The 14877-nt window shown below is 39.3% G+C and overlaps 2 long non-coding RNA genes across 3 annotated transcripts; both read left to right on the top strand.

The window, feature by feature from the left end:
- The first annotated feature begins 1821 nt into the window (after positions 1–1821).
- Positions 1822–10956, top strand: LOC138957441 (uncharacterized). 2 transcript variants are annotated; one of them, XR_011453029.1, is made up of 7 exons: positions 1822–2189; positions 2539–2714; positions 3025–3198; positions 3923–4037; positions 5210–5317; positions 6387–6496; positions 6877–10956. It is a non-coding gene; the product is annotated as an uncharacterized lncRNA (long non-coding RNA). The 2 variants fall into 2 exon arrangements; XR_011453030.1 differs by having other exon boundaries at positions 1822–2087.
- A 181-nt stretch (positions 10957–11137) lies between these two features.
- On the top strand, positions 11138–14867 carry LOC138957442 (uncharacterized). The gene is made up of 5 exons (XR_011453031.1): positions 11138–11338; positions 11628–11794; positions 12160–12294; positions 12590–12746; positions 13285–14867. It is a non-coding gene; the product is annotated as an uncharacterized lncRNA (long non-coding RNA).
- The last annotated feature ends 10 nt before the right edge of the window (positions 14868–14877 follow it).

The following is a 14877-nucleotide window of genomic DNA, read 5'->3' on the forward strand; positions in this document are numbered from 1 at the left end:
AAAAACATTGTTTTTAAAATTGTGTTTTATATCACCAGTTGTGCATGTAAACGTGTTGTGTGTGTTTTTACAAGGTAGTCGTACATATAAGATTTATTATGTTTTTAGTGCGTGCATGTGTGTGAATTAAGCCGTTTGTTGGAGATGACATGAGATATTTTCAAACTTGTTAACTGTGCATTTGCAAAATACATGTAGGAATACTTTGTGCTCACACACACACACACCACACACACACACACACACACACACACACACACACACACACACACACACACACACACACACACACACACACACACAGTCACACACACGCTCGCACGTGCACACACACAAACACGTGGCGTACGCACATATTCACTTAGGAGAAAGGACTTTTGTAACGTCAGATTTACTTAAGTATAGTTAGTTTTTTGTAAACAGTTAGCATCAAATGTGAAATTAATATTTCATTAACGTTACCTGGGAACGCTTCTCACAAAAAAAGTTTTCAAAAGAGAATTTAACAATTGCTTTAAAAGTTTAAGGAAAAGATTTTATATAGTCCTGTGAGGTTGCCCTCATGGAAATTCGGGCTGCTTTGTCCATGGGGAAAGCGAGCTGCCATACAGTATACGGCGATACCCACACATTTTGTTTCCTGCATGCGTGTATTCATGTTTCCGAGCCCAGAGACTTTCGCTGTGAACTTGGGTTCTTTATCGTGCGCATGCGGCCACCGAGGAGAGTCTGCACGATGTTGACTCTGGGAAATAAATCCCTCACCGAACGTGGGGATCGAACCCACGCCGATTGCGACAACTGGTTTTGAAGACAGCGCCGCTACCGACTGAGCTATTTCCCGCCCGCCCGAAACGCTTAGTAAAATGGTCTGCAGTGAAATTTTGAAACAATACCTTTTTTATGTTAAATTTAACATTTGCCAAAATAATTCTTCATGTAGGATCAAGTGCAAAGTGCTTGGTTTGACCTGAAGTTGACTGAATTTTGCTGTGTGTACAATATTGTTTCATTTTAAATAATTTTAGAGAGAGAGACAGAGAGACAGAGAGAGACAGAGACAGAGAGAGACAGAGAGAGACAGAGAGATACAGAGACAGAGAGAGGGTTGTGGCATACAAGCATTACAAACAAGTGTTTTTTTCACCCATGCAGAGAGGCACACCTATTCTAATCACATATACACGGACATTCACACACAACACACACACACACACACACACACACACACACACACACACACACACACACACACACACACACACACACACACACACACACACACACACACACACAATATGAGATTTTAAAAAAAAAGTTATGGAATATGTACACATCGAATGCTTAACAGAGAGAGAAAGAGAGAGAGAGAGACAGAGAGAGAGAGAGAGAGAGACAGAGAGAGAGAGAGTGAGAGAGAGAGAGAGAGAGAGAGAGAGAGAGAGAGAGAGAGAGAGAGAGAGAGAGAGAGAGAGAGAGAGAGAGAGAGAGCTCATAATTAACTTTATCGTCAGGATAAAGGTTTTAGGCTTAGCCTAATCTTCCAACCTGTCCTTGCAGGCCCGGACTACCGGGGGGGGGGGGGGGGGGGGGGTTATGGGGGTTGCGCAACCCCCCCCCCCCCCTCCTAGCCTAAACATGTACCTCACTTATTTAAAACAGTTTTTATTATTGTTTATTTTATGTAGTTTTGGGTTTGTTTTACTACCATAGGAGGATTTTTGAACTGTAAATGCACTCAGCTGCAACAAAAACGCAAAACGAAGGTTGAGTATATATACATAAAATATTGGACTAGTAAAGTCATCAAACACAAGACCAAACAAAAACAAAAACAAACTGAGCCGGCTACTTTCGATACGAATAAAGGGAATAAATGCGAGAGTTATGTCCCTTAAAAGTCGAAGAGGAGACCACTCCGAAGTAAATCAAGGGAGAGCACTAATAACTGATTTTCAACGAACGAACTCAGAAGAAAGAGTTTGCACCAGGGAGATTGCCAAAAGCGGTCTACAACATCACGAAAGGAACCCACCAAGAGAGTTTAACCGTAATTCAGAGAGCAGAAGACGGATCTGGACTGAGAAGTAAGCCTTCAAGAGTTTTCCACGTAATCGTATCCAGATTCGCTCAGGAGTTATCGAGTGATTTGCAAAGTAACTGCCAAGTCATCGACTATCGAGTGAGGAGTACGTATAATTATTCTTTACAGCTGCCACAACTCTTTTTCACTATCACTGTCACTAGTATCCGACTATTTTTGAGATTTGCAAAGTTTATACCATTGTGAGAATCTGAATCTGATACAATTACAGTGACCATTGGGCCGTCTGGTTGTTGTTTTTCTCTTTGAGTTTGAGTTTTATGTTTTTACTTTGAGTTTTACTTGTTTGTTGATTCTATCTGGATCTGGCTGCCCCACATGGTGGTGTTCGTGGGGAGTACGTGACAGAAGCGGACTATTTCGTTAACTGTTTACAACTTATAAATTCCCATTTTGAAAACATGTATAGGCCTACAGCTACATGACTTTTTCAGATTAAAAATCTGTCGGCAATGTGGAAAAGAGGTTGAACTGGTAACAGGAACAGTGAGCTGGTTGATCAACTTGATGGCATGGCTGTACCAAGTCATTCAATTGGAACGGAACCGACAAAAACACCAATGTTTCCATTCTTCTTTGTGCTGAAAGTTTACACTGACAGGGACAACAAGTAAGTGACATTTTAAACTCTTTTAAATTACCTGTACCACTTGTATAACACACACACACACACACACACACACACACACACACACACTGACACACACACATTTCAAACATCAAGTTTTTCTGTTCACTTTCAGTGATGGACGGCCTATCTGGTGGCCTGTAATTATTCCAGTGTCTTGGGGGCACAAGAGGCAAAACTGTTTGATGTTACTTTTTGTGTTTTTATTTCTGCATGCTTTATTTGGATTACTAGAAAACCTCTTTTTATTCCTTTGTGCAAATCTATTTGACCTTTATTCTTTTACTTTTAGTGAAAAACAAAACTGCCTGAGTTGGTGGGGGAGCTTCTGGACTCCATGTCAAAAAACAGTCGGCAGGGTGATGACAGATGGCTGTACCAATGAGTCATTCAGATAGAAAAGGAAGCAGACACCAAGGATTCCATTCTCTGTGCTGAAATTGTGAAAAGTTGTACTCTTTAACCAGTAAGTTAATTATTAACAACAAATTATAAAATTTAAAAACCCTGTTTTTTCTGACATTTCAAATTTAATGTAATTTGCAATACGGTACTAGCATAGCTGAATTTGGTATTTATGATCCACTGTTGTGTAATGTTTGCAACACACACACATACATTCAAATATGTCTGAATCAGTGATGGAAATTTCTTGTTTGATTCACTGTCTTGGATCAAATTTTCAAACAAATTTTGCTTTTCTTGGGTGTGTGTTTGTTTTTGTTTAGCCCTTAATTGTGATGCACAGACAGACACACACACACACACTTAAAGACACACTCCCTTTTAGGACCTTGCTTTTTTCATATTTTCTGTGAATAACCTTTTAGTGAATCATCAATCAACGGCCTTTTTAAGACACCCAGGGGTCCTTTTTAAGGCCTATTTTTCTCAGATATTTTGAGGTCTAACAAGGGGAGTTCCACTGTATGAGCAAGCCTTAGTTCTATGTTTAAGTATAACAATGGGTGAAGTGCATCTGACTTTATATTTGTCATATCATTTTAAAAGCCCCTAAAAAGTTTTGTTGATCATCATTATAAAAATACAGTCATGAAATTTCTGGCTGGATACTCAGTCCTCTCTTGTGTTACAGATGCTGTGAAGCGACAGGAGGTGCTCCTTCGGCAGATAAGGACAACAACAAAGAGTTTTGTATCACTTTATGGAACTTGTTATATATCTTTCAGGGTCCTAAATGGAGGGTTTCACTGGAGCAGTGACTGTTGGACAACAAGTGCAGGGTGTGTTTGGACCTCCTGGATCAACATGTGTGCAGAACTGCTGAGGGCTTGAACTTCATGGGTGTGTGTAAGAAATTTCATATTAGATTTTGATATTAACATATTCCTGTGGTGCTATATAATTTAAATTATATGAGTAAATGAATATGTCTGTATGAATGTACGTATTTGCTGTGTCATTGTGGCATAGATATATATATAGACCTATAGCAATAACAAGACATACATGCTGTGAATATATGCTTTTATGCTCTCCTTGTACAAATCTGAATTAACTGAAATTTTTCTTAATGGCCTAGCACAGCCAGCTCTTTTCGACCTTTACATAGGGCCACAGTCAGAGATTGTAGAGTACACAGAGACCATTCATACTTCTTTGCGCTAAGGTAGGACTGCAGGTAATGTTTTTATCACGGCTTTGTCAACATACTATCATTTCTGTCCGGCTGACAGTGCTGCAAACATTCATTGAATTGAAAAATGTGTTCGTTATTGTTTGTGAACATCCTTTTTTAAAAGACCTGGAAAAAAGCCCCAGAACAGATTATATAATACATGATAATATGTAATTGAATTTAAATTTTCTTTTCAAATCAGTGTCTTTTTACAAATTAGCCTTTGTTAGTTTTATGAGTTTAAAGGCATGTACTCGATGACTATACACGCTAATTGCTTTACCAACAGCTGGAGACATGCTAAATTAAGTTCCCTGCAAAATATTTTGGTCTAGGACCCCTTCAATGTTGAGATATGTTAATTTTCATTTTGATCTGGATCGTCCTATTTATAGATTTGGCAACACATGTAACGTTGATGCAAGGGAGCTAACACCGCGGCTTTGTTGACATCCTCACTTTTTCAGAGGCTAGAACAAGCTGTAATGCATGTATTATGGTCCGCGCATGGTGACATATCGTCATTATATGGTCTTATGGTGCGTTTGACATCGATTATGGGCAAACTACACTTTGTAAACACGGGAGCGCGTACATATGCCTTTAAGTCAGATATCAACACATACTGAATGCATAGTTCAGTCTTGAGTGGGAGAATGTTTGAGGCATAAATTGCTTTTGACAACAACAAAAGTTCCCAGTTAAATCGAGAAGCTCCCCCAAAATAATTTTATTACACATGCCTAAAGCCAGCAGATTTATTTGTGTATGTGCTTGTATGTACAAAGACAGATAATTTGTACAAGTGTTGGCTCTTCATTTTTAATTATTTTTTCAGGATCCTTGGGGGGTTCCACTGTATCTGTGACTTTAGGACAACATATCAAGTTCTGGTGGTTTTTTTACCTAATGGATCAACATTGTGCAGACCTGCTGAGTGCTTGAGGTAAATTGGTGCATTTAGATATATTGTTTTGCCTACCTGAGAGATACCACCCATGTGTCATGATGTGATAAATGAACCATCTCTTCACAGGCGTGTCTATCATGTAAATGAGGTTGGTTCAAACAACATGTCTGACAGGGATGTCATTTTCCACTGCTTATGCAAAATCTCCGAGACAAACTTCATTCTCAAAACATTCGTGAGAAAATGGCAAGCCCAAAAGTGTTCCGAGAATGACTTTGCATCTGTGACTTTGTAATCATGAGCAGTGGAATATATAAGGTCCCTGCCAGACTAGCTTGCCATGACCTCAATGATATTCCCACATGTGGGTGTATGGTTTAGTTACTACATGGGTTACTCTCTCCGGTACGTAGGAATTGAAAACAGAATAATTCATGGCTTGCTGTGTGGCACCAGATTTACACTTATTGCTTTTCAAATATGAAATATTCACGATGGGCGCAGTGGCGTGGTGGTAAGACGTCGGCCTCATAATCGGGAGGTCGTGAGTTTGAATCCCGGTCGCTGCCGCCTGGTGGGTTAAGAGTGGAGATTTTTCCGATCTCTCAGGTCAACTTATGTGCAGACCTGCTAGTGACTTAACCCCCTTCATGTGTACACGCAAGCACAAGACCAAGTGCGCACGGAAAAGATCCTGTAAACCATGTCAGAGTTCGGTGGGTTATAGAAACACGAAAATACCCAGCATGCCTCCCCCGAAATTGGCGTATGCTGGCTGAATGGCCATACACGTAAAAATCCACATGAGTGAACGTGGGAGTCTAAGCCCATGAACGAAGAAGAAGAAGAAAAAGTATTCACTTTTACTTGTGTAAACCCAGTAACACACAGTAGGCTATGTAGTGTTCTCTATTTGTATCATTGAAACGCTTCTGTCCGGTCAATCACACTTTAAATTGCCTTACATTTTGGATGACATATGCCACCCCTTTAGTATTCCACTGATAATAGTTTTAGCTAAATAGTTTCAGCTAATCGCCATGGAGTATGCAAACACTGGAATTATATGCGATGAAACACTCAAGCTGCTTTCTCTTGCTTATAGCTGAGAGCAGCACTGCAGCAGTGACTGTTGGGTGGAGGATCCAGTTCTGCCTGTTTCCGACATAATGGATCAACATGAGTGCAGACCTGCTGAGCGCCTTATCTTCTTGGGTGTGTATAGATGTATACATTTATTGTATTCATAAATTGTCACACACACACACACACACACACACACACACACACACACACACACACACACACAGAGAGAGTTATACTGACAAAGACATTCATGCCTGCACACACGCAAGCACAAACATACACGCACCAGCACGTTTCAAACCCCACCACCGTCTCAGTCGGTGCAGCTGTTTCGGAGCCTTTAGTCATCATAATACACACACAGACAGACACAAGTTTTAAAAGTTAGATATATATGCACTAAAAGCCACGGCACTTTAAGTTAGCTTTCATTATCATTCTCTTAAAGTTTGGCCCTCTTTGCTTCAGTCTGCATGCTTTCTCATAGTCATACTGCTGTGTCATTGCAGGTTTCATTCCATGTTCTGGTGTGGATGTCATAAGCAAGAGATCCTCCTGTTCACTTCCAGCAGATGACTGCATGGTGAAGGACCTTGATACCACTTACAGACGTCAAAGCAGCTAGCTAGATGCCATTGGAGAACAACCAAAACTATTCAGCGGGTGCCATCGGCGAACATGAATACAAGTTACAGGAAAGCAGATGTCACCGGACAGCAGCTACAATAAACTTAATCAGATGCCTGTTGCAAATAATCTGGACACCAATCACAAATCAAATAGATGTGGAGGACAGAGAACATTTCATGTGATTATTGCCACATATATAACCCTGTTTGGAAAAAAAGGGACATACGCCACACTGTATACTTTCTGGTTACGTGCTGAAAACTCTCCATTGGACATTTAGTGAGTTTTGACTCACCGGGTCAGGAGAATGTCACTGATGGGGAGTATAATTAGGCTGACTTACAATGGGTAGACAGAATTGAACATTGTTGTTTTCTTGGATGGTTTTCAAGGTAGACTTTACAAAACTAACATACTGCTATGGTTTGATCAATTTCAAACATGACCACATTTGGCATTTTTTCAAAACCACATTTTTGACAAATATCAAGGATGTGTTGCGAAAGCATGTGTTCTTATTTTTCTGAAATGTTTTGAAAGCTAGATTTTTTATACTGTACAGGCTATTGAAGTTGGATGACCTCTAGATGTGACCCATGTCAAATTGACCCTCATAAACTTTTAAGTTCACAGAAAATAATAATAATAATAACCAGTGATGTTCCGAGGCGTCGGTCATCGGTCATAGACCGATTTAGGTTGTAAAATGACCGATTGCAAACACCTCTGTCCCGTCAAATGTCCGATCCGATCGCGAAGTCAGCGGTTATTGTCCGATAGTATTACGTCTAGAGCGGTCACTGCAAGAAGAATCTGTACAAACTGAAGTATCAAACCCCGTTAAAACGAGTTCGAATCGGGGCCTACTTGAACTTCAATTTTCACTCTCGGTCGAACAATAAACACAAGGGACGCAACTCTCGACCGAACAATATTACAAGAGCCACAACTCTCGCTACTTTTGACAGCGACACTTTACTTCCGCCGCCACATTTCTGCAAAGATGCCGCCGAAGAAAAAGGTTTGCATGGTTTGCGTGGGAAAAGGGCAGACACTTTTGAGTGGCTTTGTTAAAAAAAAGGACGACACGGACAGTCACGTTGCAGGGCCTTTGGCCCCGTCGAAGACTGAAGCCTCAGAAGGTGAGCCAATAGATCTACAACCTCAGGAAGAGACGCAGGAAGAGACGTAAGAAACGAAAGTAGGGGCGACCAGAAAGTTTGTGCAGAGCTGGTTTTCTATGTTCCCTTGGCTCAGCTACAGCAAAGAAAAAGAACTGATGTTCTGCACCGTCTGTCAGGAGGATGGCGTTGCCTCAAACTCGTTCACCGTTGGTTGCAGCAACTTTCGCAAATCCGCACTGGCAGACCATGTACGAACAGACGATCCCTACTGAACACTGTTGCATTTAAAATATTAAAATAAATTTGGAACTGTTCAGTTTTTTGACTCACATGCGAAGCAAAAGTGAGTCTATGTACTCACCCGAGTCGTCCGTCCGTCCGGCCGGCCGTCCGGAAAACTTTAACGTTGGATATTTCTTGGACACTATTCAGTCTATCAGTACCAAATTTGGCAAGATGGTGTATGATGACAAGGCCCCAAAAAACATACATAGCATCTTGACCTTGCTTCAAGGTCAAGGTCGCAGGGGCCATAAATGTTGTCTAAAAAACAGCTATTTTTCACATTTTTCCCATTTTCTCTGAAGTTTTTGAGATTGAATACCTCACCTATATATGATATATAGGGCAAAGTAAGCCCCACCTTTTGATACCAGTTTGGTTTACCTTGCTTCAAGGTCAAGGTCACAGGAGCTCTTCAAAGTTGGATTGTATACATATTTTGAAGTGACCTTGACCCTGAACTATGGAAGATAACTGTTTCAAACTTAAAAATTATGTGGAGCACATGTTATGGTTTCATCATGAGACACATGTGGTCACATATGATCAAGGTCAAGGTCACTTTGATCCTTATGAAATGTGACCAAAATAAGGTAGTGAACCACTAAAAGTGACCATATCTCATGGTAGAAAGAGCCAATAAGCACCATTGTCCTTCCTGTCTTGAATTAACAGCTTTGTGTTGCATGACCTTCGATGACCTTGACCTTGGGTCAAGGTCACATGTATTTTGGTAGGAAAAATGTGTAAAGCAGTTCTTAGTGTGTCATTGCTAGGTTTAGTTATGTAGCATGTGAGTCGTATGTGCTTTGCCCTTCTTGTATTTGCCTTTATTCATATATTCTCAGTCATCTAAAAAGGTTAGGTGCCATGATTGGTTCGCTTGATCTGAATGTCCTGCATGATGTCCTATTAGTTTTTTGATTCAGGACATTTTGTCCTGTTGCCCTCCAGTCCTAGGAACATCACTGAATAACAGAGAAATGGTATTATTTTGAATGTGTTTGAAGCAAGATCATTGTAACTCAATAACCCCCCGCGGGTTAGGGGGAAGAATTTACCCGATGCTCCCCAGCATTGTCGTAAGAGGCGACTAACTGACTGTTTCTCCTTTTACCCTTGTTACGTGTTTCTTGTATAGAATATAGTCAATTTTTGTGAAGATTTTAGTCAAGCAGTATGTAAGTAATGTTACTGGAAACTTGCATTCTCCCAGTAAGGTAATATATTGTACTACGTTGCAAGCCCCTGGAGCAAATTTTTGATTAGTGCTTTTGTGAACAAGAAACAATTGACAAGTGGCTCTATCCCATCTCCCCCCTTTCCCCGTCGCGATATAACCTTGAATGGTGGAAAACAACGTTAAACACCAAATAAAGAAAGAAAGTAACTAAATAACTTTATCTGTGTAAGGTCACACACAAACAGGGTTAGATGACATCAATTCAGCTTGATAGTTTGCATTATTCAAGTTCAGATTGGGGTAGAGTTCCGGTCAATAATAGGGACAATCATTGTCTCCTTTGATTGTTCACAGAGTTTTCATGTACTGATGTAGGCATGGTCACTTTCAAAGCTAATCATAGAAATTTAACTTGGCTGTAGGGGAGATAATTTTGAGAAAATATGTGTTGTGCTAAAGATGAATTCCCACAAAGAAGAGTTGCTATAATAAATCTGTTTTGTACATTTAATTGTTACTTGTTCTGGTTATAAACAGGGTGATAAAAAGTTGCATTAAAACTGTTTCTGCATTGGGACATTTACCAAAAATCAACAGCTTGGTTACTCACTGTGCAAGATGGACACCTTTTTAAAAATTATTATTTAATTGTGTCTTTTACATGTTAGTGAATATTTTAAAATGTTCTTACATAAGTTTGACTATTATTGCTCTGCCGAAAAATGAAAATAAAATTTAAAACATGCGATGAACCTTTACTTTCCTACCAAATGTTACAGATTGACTGCAGCGAGTGGCCTGATCGTGCACACACACATTCAATTCACACAACACAATTGATTCAGCAAAAATTGGGGCCACATTTACATCCAGTGTAATTTTTAAGGCTATGGTACTTTTTCAAGAAAGTACTGCAGTATACTATAGTAAACTACAGTAAAAGTACTATAGTACAAAATCTACAGCAAAAAAAGTACCACACTGTACTATAGTAAACTATAGTAAAAGTACTATAGTACAAATGTACCATGCCAAAAATACCACGCTGTACTATAGTAAACTATAGTTCAAGTACTATAGTACAAATGTACTCTACGAAAGTACCACGCTGTACTACACTTTACTCTAGTAAACTGTAGTACATGTACTCTAGTAAACTATAGTTTACTATAGTTTACTATAGTATACTATAGTACATTTTGGCAAAAAAGTGCTCAAAATACTATAGTACATTTAAATGTACTATAGTTTACTATAGTATACTATAGTACATGTACCACAATGTACTATAGTACACACTAATGTATTGTACTATAGTACTTTTTGTACTATAGTTTACTATAGTACTAGTACTATAGTAAACTATGGTACACCATAGTACAATGCAATGTACTATAGTACTTGTACTATAGTAAACTATAGTATACCATAGTACAATTCAATGTACCATAGTACTTGTACTATAGTAAACTATAGTATACCATAGTACTTTTACTATAGTATACTATAGTACATAGTGTGGTACTTTTTTACTTGGGAAGGGAGGTCACTCAGAATGTTCGTTCCTAGTTATCGAAGCCGAAGGACATAACGGCAATGCGTTGGGAAGATTGAAAACTGGCAAGTTGCAAGCAGTTGCAAGAGCACTATGTGATATACACCAACAGAAACAAACCAGACTGGACAGTCAAATACTAAGACCGAAGGCGCAAGACATAACTGGACTGGTTTCAAGAGTTTTACAAACTTTGAGTGAGTATTGCCGATGGAACTTGGAAGATAGATTTGCTAATTATTGAGACTTTCAAGATCAGTTGATGTATTTTTTCTCTCTTGGAATACATGAGACTAAAAAGTGTGTTTTTTTTCTTAGGTGTGTGTGTGTGTGTGTGTGTGTGTGTGTGTGTGTGTGTGTGTGTGTGTGTGTGTGTGTGTGTGTGCTGTTTTTCTTTATTGTTGTTGTTGCCTGAAATGGTGTTTTTAACTAAGAATCCAGTTTTATGATTCTGTTGTGCATAATAAATAGCTTTTATTCTTTCAGATTTATATATACCACAAAAAAACCTGTCTGCATTTGGTGGGGAGGTGCCTTAACTGGTCAAAAGAAAAGTGAGCTGATTGATGGCATGGCCGTTCATCGCATTTGGATGGGGAAAAGCAAAACCAGTTTCCATTCTTCAACAAGCTGAAGATTTGCATTGGAAAACAGTAAGTGGGTTTTTTAAATGAGTTTTCAATGTAACTCACAGAACGATTTGTTGTATAATTATTACAATCAGTTGTGTAATGCTTGCAAAACACACACACACACACATGTACACACGCATCCCCCACCCCACCCCACCCTTTTCCACACACACACACACACACACAAACAAACTCCAATTTGAACTGTTCCTGTTTCAGTGGTGGACCTTTCTGGTGACCTGTAAAACTGTCTGTTGGAACATATTACTAGGGAAAATAATCTATCATTGTGCTTTTGTAAATTTGTTGGTTAAATCAGAATTACTTACAATTCTGTTTCCAGTCCTTTGTGCAAATTCGTATTAATTGGACATTATTTCTTTCAGATGAAAAAATCCTCTCTACAATCGGAGAGGGGGGTGGCAATGGGAGGGGGCCACAGTCTGAAGGATGACTGTACCAAAGCATGCAGTTGGAAGGGGACAACCCATCAAGGTTTACAATTATCTGCTTTGAAAACAGTGAGTACAATTTGCTACATGTATAATTATTGTTGTCAGTTGTTTATTGCTTGCAACAGACCACACACACACACACACACACACACACACACACACACACACACTCATATATACATTCAAATATCAACCATTTCTGTTTCAGTGATGGACTGGTATGATGAACTTTTCTGTCTTTAATAACATTTAGAAAAACATGTTGTCATTCTGTGCTTGTTTGTTTTTGTTTTTGTGATAACTAAGAATCCTTGTTCTCATTCCTGTGCACATGTATTTATATTGACTTTTATTCGCTCAGATAACAAACAAGTCTGCAATTGGTGGGACGGTGTCTGGACTGGTGGGAAGAATGATGAGTTCATTGATGACAGATGATTGTACCAAAGTCATTCAATCAGAAGGGGGAAAACATCGAAGTTTCCATTGTCTGTGCTGAAAGTTCACACTGTTGACCAGTAAGTGAATTGTTTAACTCAGTGTCGTCTTTTTTTTTCCTGTGGTGCGTAATTTCAATATCAGTTGTGTAATGTTTGCAACACACACACACACACACACACACACACACACACACACACACACACACACACACACACACACACACACACACACACACACTCTCTCTCTCTCTTTCTCTCTGTTTCTTTCTCTGTTGTTACAAATTGGGCTGAGACTTTTGATTTTGCATATGTGGACTTGCGCCTGTGTATGTGTGTGTGTGTGTGCGCCTGTGTGTCTGTGTGTGTGTGTGTGCCTGTGTGTATGTGTGTATACATGGGTATGTTTCTTAGTACATGTACTGTATACATGTGTTTGTTACTGCTAATGTGTGTGTATGTGTGCTGTGTGCTGTGTGTGTGTATGTGTGTTTGTAAGTGTATATTTGTGTTAGTGAGTGTGTGTGTGTGTGTGTGTGTGTGCGTGTGTGTGTGTGTGTGTGATTTAGTTTGTAATCCCAGCCATTGACTAAGAACCATTTTTCCTTCTCTATCCCAGGTTGGTATCCTGCATAAGATTATGACCACTTCAAAGTCATGGAGCTGGGCCTGGCCACATAGTTCAAGCAGAAGTTGAACTCACTCATCATTACCATCATCATATTCTGTGAGGTGGACTTCACCTACGACCAGAAGTTTGACCAGCGTCAAAGAGTGAGTGCAGGCAGCTGCTAGTGCTACAGGACATCATTGCGCGCCATCTCACTAACAAGATTCAACACCTTTGCTGACCCACAGCTTCTGAATGCTGTGTTTGTAAAGCAGCCCGGCATCAAGCCTTATTTACATGGGTGCCATCATTCAGGACTAACACCAACAGTTCATAAACAAATATTCACTGTGCACACACATGTTTGGCAAAGTGGAGCAGAAGTCTTGCTGCTTGTTAATTTTTATTCATCGATGATTGTTTTTCATCTAGCTACTCCAAAAAATATGTTAATATCTTTTGTGATAGCAAGAATCTTAATGAAATGAAGCAGAGCGCTATTTTAAGATCTGAGAAACAAAGGGACGTAATTGCTCTGCCATATGACATGTGCAACAAGAGTAAGTGAGATTATGTGGAAGCAATTTTCTTGGCACCTGTAATAATAACACGCTTAGGAATGAACAAGAGACTTTACATGCTTGTCGCACTTGTATGCATTAATAGCGCTTACATCCCTTTGTTTCTCATATTTTGTGCTACTGACTTGTTTGTATACAGTTAATACTGATTGTGCAAATACTTTGTATTGTTTTCATCTCTGATTTTGTCATTAACAGTGATCGCTGTCGATAATGAGTTTGCACAGCCCTATGGTATTTACCTTGATGAATCCATACCAACACATTGTGATTGAAATTCTTAATTGCTGATCCTGTTATCGCCTTCAGATGATTTTTTTTTTATCAAGTTCAGACTATTATTAGTCAATGTAGCAATGCTTCAATGAGACCCCCCGCGGGTTAGGGGGAGTCCCATATTGGTTGGGACGTGAAAGAATTTACCCGATGCTACCCAGCATGTCGTAAGAGGCGACTAACGGTTCTGTTTCTCCTTTTACCCTTGTTAAGTGTTTCTTGTATAGAATATAGTCAATGTTTGTAAAGATTTTAGTCAAGCAGTATGTAAGAAATGTTAAGTCCTTTGTACTGGAAACTTGCATTCTCCCAGTAAGGTCATATATTGTACTACGTTGCAAGCCCCTGGAGCAATTTTTTGATTAGTGCTTTTGTGAACAAGAAACAATCAACAAGTGGCTCTATCCCATCTCCCCTTTCCCCGTCGCGATATAACCTTGAATGGTTGAAAACGATGTTAAACACCAAATAAAGAAAGAAAGAATGCTTCAATGAGATTAAGTCCACACATAATTTTTGTTTTCCCGATTGATAATACTATGCTGTGGTATTTTACCGAGACTGAAAAATGTGTTGTAATATTTTTTAGTTCACATTTTCATGTTTTAGCAATTGAAGGAATTTAGTATGCATTGTTCAACATTTTAAAAGTGTTACTGTTATCAAATTAGATACTGTCAGGCTTTTACACACCGTACAAACACCCTTCCATTTGAACGCTCACCAAACGGGAACATCCTAGGTG

This window comes from Littorina saxatilis, unplaced genomic scaffold, assembly GCF_037325665.1.
Source record: "Littorina saxatilis isolate snail1 unplaced genomic scaffold, US_GU_Lsax_2.0 scaffold_891, whole genome shotgun sequence".
In the NCBI taxonomy this organism is placed as follows: domain Eukaryota; kingdom Metazoa; phylum Mollusca; class Gastropoda; order Littorinimorpha; family Littorinidae; genus Littorina; species Littorina saxatilis.